At 49.4% G+C, this 12980-nt stretch overlaps 1 protein-coding gene across 3 annotated transcripts in view; it reads left to right on the top strand.

Annotated features, from left to right (window-relative positions):
- The window catches only part of TTYH1 (tweety family member 1), a 274965-nt gene that overhangs the window by 192170 nt on the left and 69815 nt on the right, over positions 1–12980 (top strand). The gene's annotated exons all lie outside the window — the stretch shown is intronic.

Genomic DNA, 12980 nt, shown 5'->3' with positions numbered 1-12980 from the left:
TCTGGCCCTAGATTGTGATTATTCTATTGGACAAAATGAACACAACTATAACAACGAAAAATCAGAAGCCCACCCAATTATTCCTGTGACGTAAAATGCTGAAAAAGAGCAGCAGAGGTATGGCCATATTGCCTTCTTGATGTTTGAACACTGGCAATAAAGATATCAGCATGTCAAGAAATAAAATTGCCTGATTTTGTTAACAAACCAAAGGATGCTCCCCATATGTGCGGGATTACAGACAGGTACTGCTGCTGCCTAGGGTGTGTGCACAGATTTATGTCTCCAACGATGGAGTATGTTTGTATCAAAACAGTACCCCACATGTCTACATATTCTGTGATTTACTTTTGCCACAAAGCCCTTTAGTTACTATTCCTATTTTTATGTCATTGCCAACCTTTGGGGTCCACCAAATATAAGATTACGACTTGAGGGTGGCGCGCTTTAAGAAACCAGCGACCCATTCTTTAGTACCCTGTTCCATCTGGAATTCACTATCCATCCCTAGTGTTCACATTTCAAGAAAACATGGCTCTCCATCTTCATAACCCTTACATCTGGTCACCAGTGTGTAATCAATACTGTGCAATAGTGCTGAGATACCCTCTACAAGGTGGATACTTGTGATTTGTAAAATACATTAAAAGTAAAAATAAAAATAAACTACAGAGTTCCATAGCCTTACAAAGGAACTCAAAAGATACACAATTGATGATTGGAATGCGGGAAAAATCAAAACATTCACCCACTGTCAAGAGATGTGGGATAAATCCATCATTCTTTTGCTCACCATGCCACCCCAGTTTAAACCTGGCCATATGTAAATCAGTCTTGACCCTGTGCCTCATAGGAACAGTCCAGCCCGAACTGCCAAGCCAGGTCCTCCCTGGACCAGAAACAAGCATCCTGGGACTGTTTTCGGGAATTCACCCCTCATTAGCCAGGTTAGCTTGATTCCAGTGGCACAGGTCGCCCGGGATCCAAGTTTGGGCATACCCGGCGCACTTAGGGTGAGAAAGCAAAAGACACGCAATTGATGGTCGGAATGCAGAACAAATCAAAATATTCACCCCCAGTCAAGAGATCTGGGTTAAATTCATCATTCTTTTGCTCACCATACCACCCCAGTTTAGACCCGGCCATATGCAAATCAGTCTTGACCCTGTGCCTCATGGGAACAGTCCAGCCCGAACTGCCAAGCCAGGTGCTCCCTGGGCCGGAAACAAGGATCCTAGGACCTGTTTCGGGGTTTCACCCCTTATCAGCCAGGGGCATCGTTCCTCTCTGAGGTCGTGTAATTCCTCAGCGACTTGCTATATTCCTATAATGTATGGTAGAGGGTACTTTATCCCATATATATCCTCTTTTGAAAACTGGTCAACCAGCTTTGATAATGAAACCTATGTCCCGAAATATATTTATCAGACTTCCCTGATTTATTTATTTCAATATATGTGTTCTGCTTGCAGGGGTGGCATCTTTCCCCCTCACTAACAATGGAGCCAGATTTGAGGTTATATGGGCATTCTACGGACATTCTGGCGCCCCCTGCTGGTGGCACGCTAGTATTGTCTTGCCCTGCGAAAAGGCCCTGATTGATCGCCTCTCTGGGTCTGTCACAGCCTTCCCGTTCGAGTTTCGCTGGCCTGGCCATGTCCCAGACACCGCTGCTGCCCGGCAGTGAGAGCTCTGCCTTGTCCTGCCAGCTCAGAGAGGCCATTAATCGTGTACAAGTGACCGAACCTGACATCGAGCAGTTTAATCTTGTTATCGAGACGCGCAGGCCGCCCCGGGCCCCTGAATAGCACGCAGGCCTGCAGGGCACGCTGGTGACCTCAGATAGCGATTGGCCCATTCTTCGCCTATGGTTTCACTGAATAATGAAACGCATAGCTAAAAACCCTTCTGTATGCATGGGGCTCAAGCCACGTCGTTCCCGGCACTGCTGTTTAATCGATTTCACCTAGCAGTTCTGTGTGAAGTCGCAGGGAGGAGGGGAGTGCAGTGGAGACATTCAACTAGTAGCTTTTCGATTTTTAGGTGTCACCTAGAGACAACTTTGCTGTTTTTGTCTGTCTCAAGTAATCCGAAAAAATCATATATAAAAAAAAGCTCACCCATGGAATGATGTTGGGTCAGCCCACTTTGTCCATTGGTCTCTTCTGCTGTCATTCACAGTTTGCCTCGACCTACCACATCATGCACCGTGTCAACCCACATCAGCTCCCATGTCATGTGAGTGGAGGCATTTTTTCGACGTCACATGTGCATATCCACCTAAAAAGGTGCTCTTCAATGCCAGGCCTGGCTGGCCAGTACTATACTTTTCCAAGGCAGTTTCCTTTTTACGATTTATCCCTTCTTACTCTTTTTAATTATCTTTGTAGCAGTGGCGGCCGGCACAGATCGGGGGTGCTGGGGAGGGGGGAGTGGCAGAGATAAGGCAGTTTAAAAAAAGAATAATAAACGTACCTTTTTGCTGCATTTCTCCTCTGTCTCTCCTAGCATCAGGTCGAAACAGGAAGCACCCAGGCTCCCCTAAGCCAATCAAAACGCTGCAATGTAATGGGTCTCAGGGCCGGCCTTAGGCATGTGCAAGCTGTGCACCTGCACAGGGCCACCAAACCTCAGGGGCCACCACACCAATATATATCCTTAATATAATAATCCTCTGAGGATGGATACATATTTGTGTGGTGGCCCATGGCAGGGATTTGGCGGCCTCTGTTCCACTTCCAAACACCCTGACCCCCCCCCCCCCTCTTCACTGGCCTCCGCGTTCCACCCCGCCCAGACCCCCTCTTCCGGGGCTCCCTACCTACGCTCCCTGTCCAGGGCCACCATGAGCCTAGAGCCGCCCCTGTGGGTCTTTGCGCCATGGTTCTGCGCCCAGCCGGGTACTGGAAGCCTGGCATGTTCCCCACCCAGGCTGTAATACAGACTGGGTGGAGAACATGCAAAGCGCGCATGCATGTTTGGCTGGCCCAAGACGTCCGGCCAAACATTCATGTGCCTACCACTGCCGCCACTGCTTTGTAGTTTAAACTGTCGTCAGGTTACTATAATTCAGAGACAATGGTGCCTTTTCTTTTTGCCTGTAACAATCATACGTTCCTCAGAAGTGCACTAAAACTAAAATTAGTTTCGTGTACCTGTTCTAAGTAGAACAACCCCCTTCGAAACACCCACACTATACTGTTCCACTAAATCTGTATGTGGCGTTTTTTGTTGTTGTTTTTTTTACTGCAAGTGAATGGCCTCCACATTTAGGGGACATCATGTTTTCCTTTTTTTCCTCTTTTTATTTTTGTGGAGGGTATTTGCAATGAAACTTTAAAAATGTTTTTAAAAAACACGTTTCCCGCCATCTTGCAAAGCCAAATCAGTTGGCTTTGTCATTGATTGTTTCAGGATCAGTATGCAGAGGGCACTCTGGCCAGGCACAGAAAGTAGAGGTTGGAGCGCGTCTTTATGGTGTTTAGAAGATTAGGATATTGAGAAGCACTCGTTTTTTTCTGGGTTTGCAACATTTTGACTGCTTTAAGGGTAGCCTTGCTTGTTCAAGGTGAATGTAACAGAGCAACTACTCTTTTCTTTGAATATCCCACTGTATGTTTGGGGTGGGGTGTAGCAGCAACTTTGTTTTGTGAAGTATGCTGCTGCTCTATAGTGCACAATTGCTTCTGGCCTGTTTCTTTGCTCAAGATGTGGCCATGCATGTGATAGATGTATCATTGTTTTTATGTTGAGGAAATCCTGAATTAGGGGGAAACAGGTCAGGTGCCATAGCTTTCTCTTGTTCCAGGTAGTGCTGTTGGTCGAGTTGTTTTTTCTTTTGTTTGGCTGTTGTAGGCCGAAAGTCTGTGTGGTATCTTAGTATTATATCATTTCACAGTGGTTGTGATGATGTGCACGGTCTAGTATGTTGGATTGGGAGGAGTTACGGGGTTGGAGGAAGTGGAGGGGCCGAGACAGGAAAGAGTTAGTTAGAGTAGGGACAGGGAACTGATAAGAAGCAAGAATAAAGCTCCTGAATATACACAACTGGTATCTGTCGTTATTGCAGTTAAGACATGACAACTGGCGACGAGGGTGGGATGGTGCAGTCAGCGACCCACAGAACCCCAAGGAGAAGCGTTCCTGTCCCGGCAGCCTGAAAGGAAAAGAAACGCTGTCGAGCCACGTGTGGCTGAAGCACGACCGCCGCCCAGAACAAGAGGCCAACGGTATTTGCCCCTGCTCCACGATCTGCCCGTCGCGTAGAGCCCTGAGGGAGAAAGCGGCATTGAGCACTGGGGTGTTTGAAGCGGTGCGCTGATTCGCGCCAAAACCACGGTTCACCCTTGATGCGTGCAAACTGGTGCGCGACCCACAAAGAGAAGTCGGGTGCCTACCCCAATTCTTTCTACTGCCCCAGCGGTCGTAGAGCGATTGAGGTGCTGCCCAAAGTGTGTGAAAGCGTCCCGACGAAGAACGCCAGGACGCGTGGAAGAAGACGGCTCACCCCCGATGCGTGACAGACGACCTGACCATCGTCTTCTGACACTGAGAGCTTTCCCTGCTCATACCTGGAGGCCCTGAAGGTCTGGGAGGGCAGAGACACTGAAAAGCGATGCAGCATGCAGAAATCGGCTGCTGGTTAGTCCTGGAGAGTGAGCATGCCCTGAATGAAAGCAAGTCTCGTGTGGACCGAGATTTCATGTGTGGCGGCCATCTTAGAGACAGGCAACCATTGGGACACCCTATGTGTAAATCATAAGCGGCCATTTTGAAGTCAGGCAGCACCCTGCTGAAAGAAAACAAGCATTGAAACTGTAAAAACAAGCATTGAAAATTACAAAATTAAGCATTGGAAATTGCAAAACAAGCATTGACGAGTTTAAAACAAACATTGATAAGTGTAAGGACAAGCAGTAGTCACTGAAAAAGTGTATAACGTGGCATCAATTGCTTAGTCAGACATGTCGAACTCACCGCACCGAAATTGAGGTGGTGCAGCGGTGGCAGCCCATGTCTCGCATCTGCACCCCCCGGAATCACTGACCCTGGTGGCTGGTGGGAGCATGGGCCCTCGATGGCAGGAGTGGTTGGAGGACTTTGAGGATTACCTGGAAGGATCGAAAGTCACGGGAGATAGAGACAAGTAAATTGCACTCCGCAATTTGGTCGGCAAAGAGATCGGAAAAGTGATCAAAGAATCGCCAACGGATGATAAAGGAACTTATGACAAAGTGCGGGATGCACTAAACAGAAAGTTTGTGCACAAAAGGAATGTGGACTATGAGAGGTATGTGTTCCATCAGGCTCGTCAAGACAAGGAGGAAATGATGAGCACATTCATATCCAGACTACGCCGACTGTCTTAGTATTGCAACTTTGACTCGTTCTTGACGGAGGATGCCATCCGACTGAGAGTCATTGAGAGTCTTTGAGGGCTGTCACTCAGAGACACTCTGAAGGCGGCTGCTAAGAAAGAGCCATGATCTTGACGAGATAGAGGAAATGCCGAGAGTGTACGACCAAGCGGAAGAGCATGCCAAGAACATGGAGACAGGGCGTGGTGAGAAAAGAGAGCAAGCATATTGTACTCAAAACACCAGCGCTCAGAGAAGATCAAAGGATCATCAGAGAAGATCTTGTCCAGCATCCAGACACCCGCACAGAAGTCATCAACGCTATGAATCTGGAAGAAGAGACAAGAAATCGAGTTACGCCAAGAAGCCAGAGCGCCCAAGGAAATGCTACCGATGTGGGTATGATTTCCCGCACACAGATACGTGTCCAGCAATGGGCCAACAGTGCCGGAAATGTGGACGCAAGAACCACTTTGAAGTAATGTGCGGAGTGTACAGCAAGGAAAGAGGAAGTGAGACAACCAGATCTCGCCCAGAGGACAAGCGACATCATGCAAAAGCTGTCCAAGACAGAGCACTATCATCCTCCGGCTCGTCACATTCCAGTAGGGAATCACGCAGATCCCAATGGACCAGAAGCTCACCGTCGAGGGAATCGAGGCCGACCTCTCAGGAGACAGTATACACGGACGAATATATATGCATGGTGGCCGACCCGGATCAGCTGAAGAAATATCCTCCACTGGATATCAAAGTGGGGACACATGCCACCAAATTTGTGCTTGACAGTGGGGCATCGCTGAATTACATGCCCGTGACCAAATATAACAAGATGAAACCAACGCCGATCCTGAGTCCAGCACATGTCAGGGTGTTTACCTGGATGGCGAAGAGACCACTTCCCTGCCTGGGCAAGTTTGCAACAACACTCAAGCGCGAATCCACATCAGTATCGGCGTACATTCACATCATTGAGGGCCCAGAAGCTGATTTTCTTCTCAGTCTGCCCACAGCGGAGCGACTCCGACTGGTTGAAATCTTGTACCGGGTCAACGACAATCTAGACATTGTCCGCAAGTTTCCCAAACTATTCAGTGGGCTTGGCAAAATGAATAAGTGTCTGATTCGCCTACACATCAACGACCAAGTGCACCCTGTTGCTCAGCATCCACGGCGAGTGCCTTTCCACCTTCAGCAGGCAGTAGAGGAAGAACTACAAGAACAACTTCAAGCGGACATTATTGAGAAAATGGATGGCCCCACACCATGGGTGTCACCGGTCGTCATAGTTCCAAAAAAGGGTACACCGGGAAAGGTACGACTATGTGTGGACATGAGGCTGCCCATACAGCCATAGAACGAGAGCGTCACCCAGGGCCTCACCTGAGTGATATAATATCAGCATTGAATGGAGCCAGGGTATTCTCAAAACTTGATCTCAACAAGGGATACCATCAGCTGGAGTTGCACGAAAAATTAAGGTACACAACAACGTTTGCCACTCATCCGGGTTTGTTTCGGTACAAACGGCTGAGCTTCGGTATCTCCTCTGCAGCGGAAATATTCCAAGAGATCATCCGCCAAACCATCAGACATATCCCAAATTCCCTGAACTACAGTGACGACATTTTGGTATATGGATCAAGCACACAAGAACATGACAAAGCCTTGGATCGAGTATGCCATGCTCTCCTTGAAGCTAATTTAACTCTTAACAAGGACAAGTGTGAATTCCATCAGTCCACTCTTAAGTTTTTCGGACATGTGTTCTCAGGGGCTGGAATGAAGCCCGACCCTGAGAAAGTAGCAGCGCTCAACACCACCAAGAGCCCTCAAGATGTGAGCGACATAAGATCGTTTCTGGGCATGGCAAACTATTGCTCCAGATACATCAAGGACTATGCCACAATCAGTCACCCACTTCGTGCCCTCACCAAGCAAGGACAACCGTTTGTGTGGAGCCCTCAGTGTGAGCGGGCTTTCCAAGAGATCAAACAGGCGGTGGAATCGGCGAACAATCTGGCCTATTTCAACCCCAAAAGGAAGACGGAGATCACAGTGGATGCCAGTCCAGTGGGCTTGGGTGCCATCCTGGCCCAATATGATAGTGACACTGATCAGCGTCACATTGTGGCCTACGTTAGCCGCAGCTTATCTGACACCGAGAAGGCCTACTCTCAGCCCGAGAAGGAGAGCTTAGTGGTCGTATGGGCATGTGAGCATTTCCATGTGTTCATTGATGGCAAACATTTCACCATGATTACGGATCACCAGGCTCTTGTCGCCATTTACGGTAATCCCAAAGTCAAGATGTCACCCGCATTGAAAGGTGGGGTCTACGTCTGCAGGAATACACATATACCATCATTCATAAACCTGGAAAAGCTGAGAATCCTGCTGACTACATGTCCAAACACCCTCAAGCATCTCACGCCTCACGCTCGTCGATAGCTGATGAGTACATCCACTTCGTGGTATGTGTAGCCCGGCCACCGGAGGTTCCTTTGGAAGCGATAAAGGACGCTACTGCGCAGGACAATATCCTTCAGAAGGTAGTGCGCCGCTTGCACACGCATCGCTGGAGACACGACAGTGAGGATGAGTGAAGTGATCCGCAAATCCGTCTGGAAATGCAAGCATTCCGACATGTCAGTGACGAGCTGTCTGCCACCTCAGAGGGGCTCCTGCTGGGAGACCATCGGATTGTCATCCCGAGACAGCTACGTCAAGGAGTAGTCAACCTCACCCATGAAGGTCATCAGGGAGTTGTTGCCACAAAGAGAGCTCTCCGGGAGCGAGTCTGGTTCCCGCAACTTGACCAAATGGTAGAGCTCACCCTAAAGGACTGTCCCCAGTGTCAACTGGTGAAGCCTGGAGACCCCCCGGCTCCTCTGCAAATGACTAAATTGCTCAGTGGGGTATGGCAGGAACTTGCCATGGACCTCTATGGACCCCTCCAGTCAGGCAGGTATGTGGTGGCTATCATGGATGAATACTCGAGATTCCCAATCGCTCAGTTTGTGTCATCCACCAATGCCTCCAGCACCATCGCCGTATTAGATGAGGTCTTTGCCGCATGGGGGGTTCCCAAGGAACTCAAGACAGACAATGGTCACCCCTTTAACGGTCATGAGTTTTGTGAATTCGCAAAGCATCTCAACTTTCGACATCGGAAAATCACGCCGCTGTGGCCACAAGCCAATGGCATCATTGAACGGTTCATGGCCATTCTGAAAAAGACTTTTCAGCAAGCTATGTTATGTTATGTTATGTTACTTAGTTTTCTTGAGCGCACAGCTGCCCCAGCGAAGGGGCGTCCCGGCGCTATAATTGAAGAGGCAACATAACAAACAGAATAAAAAGGTAAGGAGATATTAATAAGGCAAGGGGAAGAGGTACGTTTTAACAGCCTTCCTAAAAAGTAAAAGATCTTCCAAAGCTCGAATGTGCACAGGAAGCGCATTCCAAAGCTTGGCAGCCAACACAGTAAAAGAGCGACCACCTAGTCTGCTTTTTTTAAAGCGCGGAACAGACGCTAAATTTTGATTAGCAGAGCGAAGGCTACGGGATGGCATGTACAGGGTCAGAAGATGCTGGAGGATGGTAGGGGTGTCGGTTTTAAGAATTTTGAATGCAAAACACAGCGTCTTAAACTCTATACGCCTGATTACTGGCAGCCAATGTAATTTGCAAATTGTGCTGCGGGCTGAACAGAACCGTGGCAGGCCTACCAGGGCCCTGGCGGCCGCGTTCTGCACCCGTTGGAGTCGCTGGACCTCCGCCTGATTGGCACCTAAAAACAGTGAACTTGCATAGTCAAGCCTTGATGCAATACTGGCTTGAATCACCAACTGGCGAGTGGGGGCATCAAAAAATTTGAGAATAGGTCTCAATCCACGCAGGATGCCAAAGCAAGTAGATGCCACCTTCTTAGTGTGACATGAGAAGGTGAGTTTGGAATCCAGCCACACGCCAAGGTTTTTAAGTTCGGAAACCGGTTTAGGCGGGGGGCCCAACTCGTTAGGCCACCAGTTCGCGCCCCACAGATCTGGATGTTTCCCTAACACCATCACCTCAGTTTTGAGGGCGTTGAGCTGTAAACAGTTGGTGGTAAGCCAACCAGCAACAGCCCTCAAACCATCCGCAAAGTTAGATGCCAACTGGTCAGAGTCCCCATTGAGAACCACTGCCAGCTGGGTATCATCGGCGTAAGATACCATAGTGAGACCCCAACTCTTCGCAACCGCCGCCAAAGGTTGGACATATAAGTTGAAAAGAGTGGGGCTCAACGCCGAGCCTTGCGGAACTCCTTGAGTAATGGCATGAGGTTTTGATCTGAACGGTGGCACCACTACCTGAAATGATCGTTCCGAAAGAAACGATCGGAACCAATCCAACGCCTTGCCAGATATGCCCGCCTCACCAAGCCTGCGGATAAGAATGGTATGGGATACAGTGTCAAAGGCGGCACTTAGGTCTAATAAGACCAGTGCCGCCGTTTGACCTGCATCTAGTACAGAGCGGAGGTGTTCAACCATATATAGGAGTGCCGTCTCTGTACTATGGCCAGATCTAAAACCATTCTGTGTGGGATCCAAAAGGTGAGCGGAGTTCAGATGTTTCGTTAAGATGTTATTCACATGGGCCTCTGTGATCTTTGTCACCCATGGAAGAAGAGAAATGGGTCGATAACTCTCCGGCTTCACTGGATCCAATCCCGGCTTCTTTATGATGGGCATAACGCAGGCCGCCTTCCAGCTAGGTGGCACTGACCCGGTGGTAAGGGATTGATCCACCAATTTTCGAATCGGAGGAAGGCAAATAGACGCAGAGTCCAGAAACTGGGCCGGTCTCAAAGGGTCATCTGGCGAACCAGACTTGACCTTGGCTACTAGTAGATTAAACTCCAGTTCCGAAGGTGTGGGAAGAATAGTCAGGCACTGTGATGTACGCAATGTAAGAGTCGTACTGTCAGGATCAGTTTTGGGAAAGGAACGGTAGATGGTATTTACCTTCTCCACAAAAAAACTGGCTAACAAATCACAGTGCGCAAGGGAGCAAATCTCCGTGCTAGGAAGTCTGTTCGCAGTGAGCTCCTTCAAGACCTTAAAGACCAGCTTGGACGGATTGGAACTAGCCTGAAACTCTCCAGCATAGTAGTCGGCCCGAGCCCGACAGACAGCTCTGTGATAAGTCTTAACCCTCGCCAGGTAGTGTGCCTTTAGATCTCTGTCATAGTTTTTCCTCCACGCTCTTTCGGCTTGACGGCAGGTAGCTTTGATCCGTCTAAGTGCCTCTGTGTACTAGGGGTTGGGCTGAGCAGAGCGATTTCTGCTCCATTTAGCTGGAATGAGTGCATCAAGCGCTTGGACAATCCAGTCGCAGAAGATGTTATAACCAGTTGCGACGTCCTCCTTAAGAACCAGAGGAGAGGTGGCCAAAAAACGGTGGAAGTCCTCCAGTTTGAGCTTTTTCCAGGGGCGCCTGAAAGATGTTTTATCAGGCTTCCCGGTATGACGTGTTGTCGTAGTAACACGAAGCTCAATGAGATGGTGATCACTCCATCCCATAGGTCTAGGAGGAGAGACCTCGACCAATTGAAGGTTAGTGAAGACCGGGTCAAGGATATGACCACCCTCATGAGTCGGAAGACGGACCAGTTGAGATAACTGCACTGCTTCGAGATCGTCCAGCAGACTACTAACCGCTGGCATATCAGTGGCATCAAAGTGTATATTGAGGTCGCCGATGATGGTAATATTGGAGGAGGACAGAGACAGAGAGCTGACCAGCTCAGGAAGAGCTTTCCTAAAGGCACAGTCACTCCCTGGGGGTCGATATATCAAAAGACCTGATAAGGTTTGTGTGTGTCCGACACTGATGGAAAAGTGGGCGCACTCAGCTCCAATCAGGTCCATGGGCTTCCAGGTACAAGTGTGGCAGTTTTTAAAAGCCACGGCTATACCACCTCCTCTTCCCTTACGATTTAGGGTATGGATTGCATAGCCCGGAGGAAGGGCCAAGTTGATAATGGCCACGTCCTCATCACCTAGCCAGGTCTCCGTCATGAAAAAGGCATCTGGGCCTTCTAACGAGATCAGTTCGTATATGTCTCGATGATGCTTCGGCAGAGACCTGACATTATGGTGCCAAAGTTTGAAGGTACTAGGAGGAGGTGGAGCCTTCTTCCGTTGTAATGGTACCTGGCTGGGGGCTAACAGTGGTGCTGATAGTTCCCACCGACCACATGGGCAAGAATGGGGACCACACAAGGGATGTAGATCTGAATGAGGGCAGGGAGGCAGGCTACGTCCAATCCGGAGGAGGTCCTGACTAGAGTACAGAATAATCATAGTGGCAAAACACAGGGTCCTGCCACAGTCCGCGCGTCCTTAGCGCGGACGGGCGCAGACGGGCAGGACTCTGGCTTGACTCCGGCGCGAGTCAGGCGCTACCGCTGCGCGTCACCGCTGCGCGACAAGGGTGAGCTTTAAATATCGGCTCACCTGGGCTCCGAGAAGCGCTAGAGCGCTGCACCCAGTGGCACGTTCTGCACTAGCCACCCCCAAGATGGCGACCAGGCGCCAGGAAGAAGGTCAGAAAAAACTGCAAAGTCCGCTCAAAACGCGGTGGGGGGCCCGATTATAGTGCAAGTGTGTGGGCACCTTAGCGAGTATTAAAATCAAGGGAAAATACAATTTAGGCAAAACAAAAATACAATAACCGGAATTTTAAAACAAGGCAGCGCTAAGCACTACAATCACAGCAGCAAGGCGCGCATGAATGCTGTTACCTTTTCAAGGCCGAGCCAGTAAACTGCTCGCCTTAAATATCGGCTCACCTGGGCTCCGAGAAGCGCTAGAGCGCTGCACCCAGTGGCACGTTCTGCACTAGCCACCCCCAAGATGGCGACCAGGCGCCAGGAAGAAGGTCAGAAAAAACTGCAAAGTCCGCTCAAAACGCGGTGGGGGGCCCGATTATAGTGCAAGTGTGTGGGCACCTTAGCGAGTATTAAAATCAAGGGAAAATACAATTTAGGCAAAACAAAAATACAATAACCGGAATTTTAAAACAAGGCAGCGCTAAGCACTACAATCACAGCAGCAAGGCGCGCATGAATGCTGTTACCTTTTCAAGGCCGAGCCAGTAAACTGCTCGCCTTAAATATCGGCTCACCTGGGCTCCGAGAAGCGCTAGAGCGCTGCACCCAGTGGCACGTTCTGCACTAGCCACCCCCAAGATGGCGACCAGGCGCCAGGAAGAAGGTCAGAAAAAACTGCAAAGTCCGCTCAAAACGCGGTGGGGGGCCCGATTATAGTGCAAGTGTGTGGGCACCTTAGCGAGTATTAAAATCAAGGGAAAATACAATTTAGGCAAAACAAAAATACAATAACCACTTTGGAGAAAAAGGACTTACAAATAGCTCTCAATGAGGTGCTCAGAGCCTATCGGACTACTCCACACGCGACCACCGGAAAGTGTCCTGCCACTCTCATGCTGGGGCGACCCATCCAGACAAGGATCCCGACGTGGGAGGGAGCTCTGACACCGGTGTCCCCAACATGCGCCCATCGAGAAACAGTGTTGGCTGATCAAGCGGGGAAGAGCAGGATGAAAACATAT

The sequence above is a fragment of the Lissotriton vulgaris genome, chromosome 7 (genome assembly GCF_964263255.1).
Source record: "Lissotriton vulgaris chromosome 7, aLisVul1.2, whole genome shotgun sequence".
Taxonomy (NCBI): Eukaryota; Metazoa; Chordata; class Amphibia; order Caudata; family Salamandridae; genus Lissotriton; species Lissotriton vulgaris.
The sequence above is the reverse complement of the archived record's forward strand: the minus strand, read 5'-3'. Positions and strand labels throughout refer to the sequence as shown.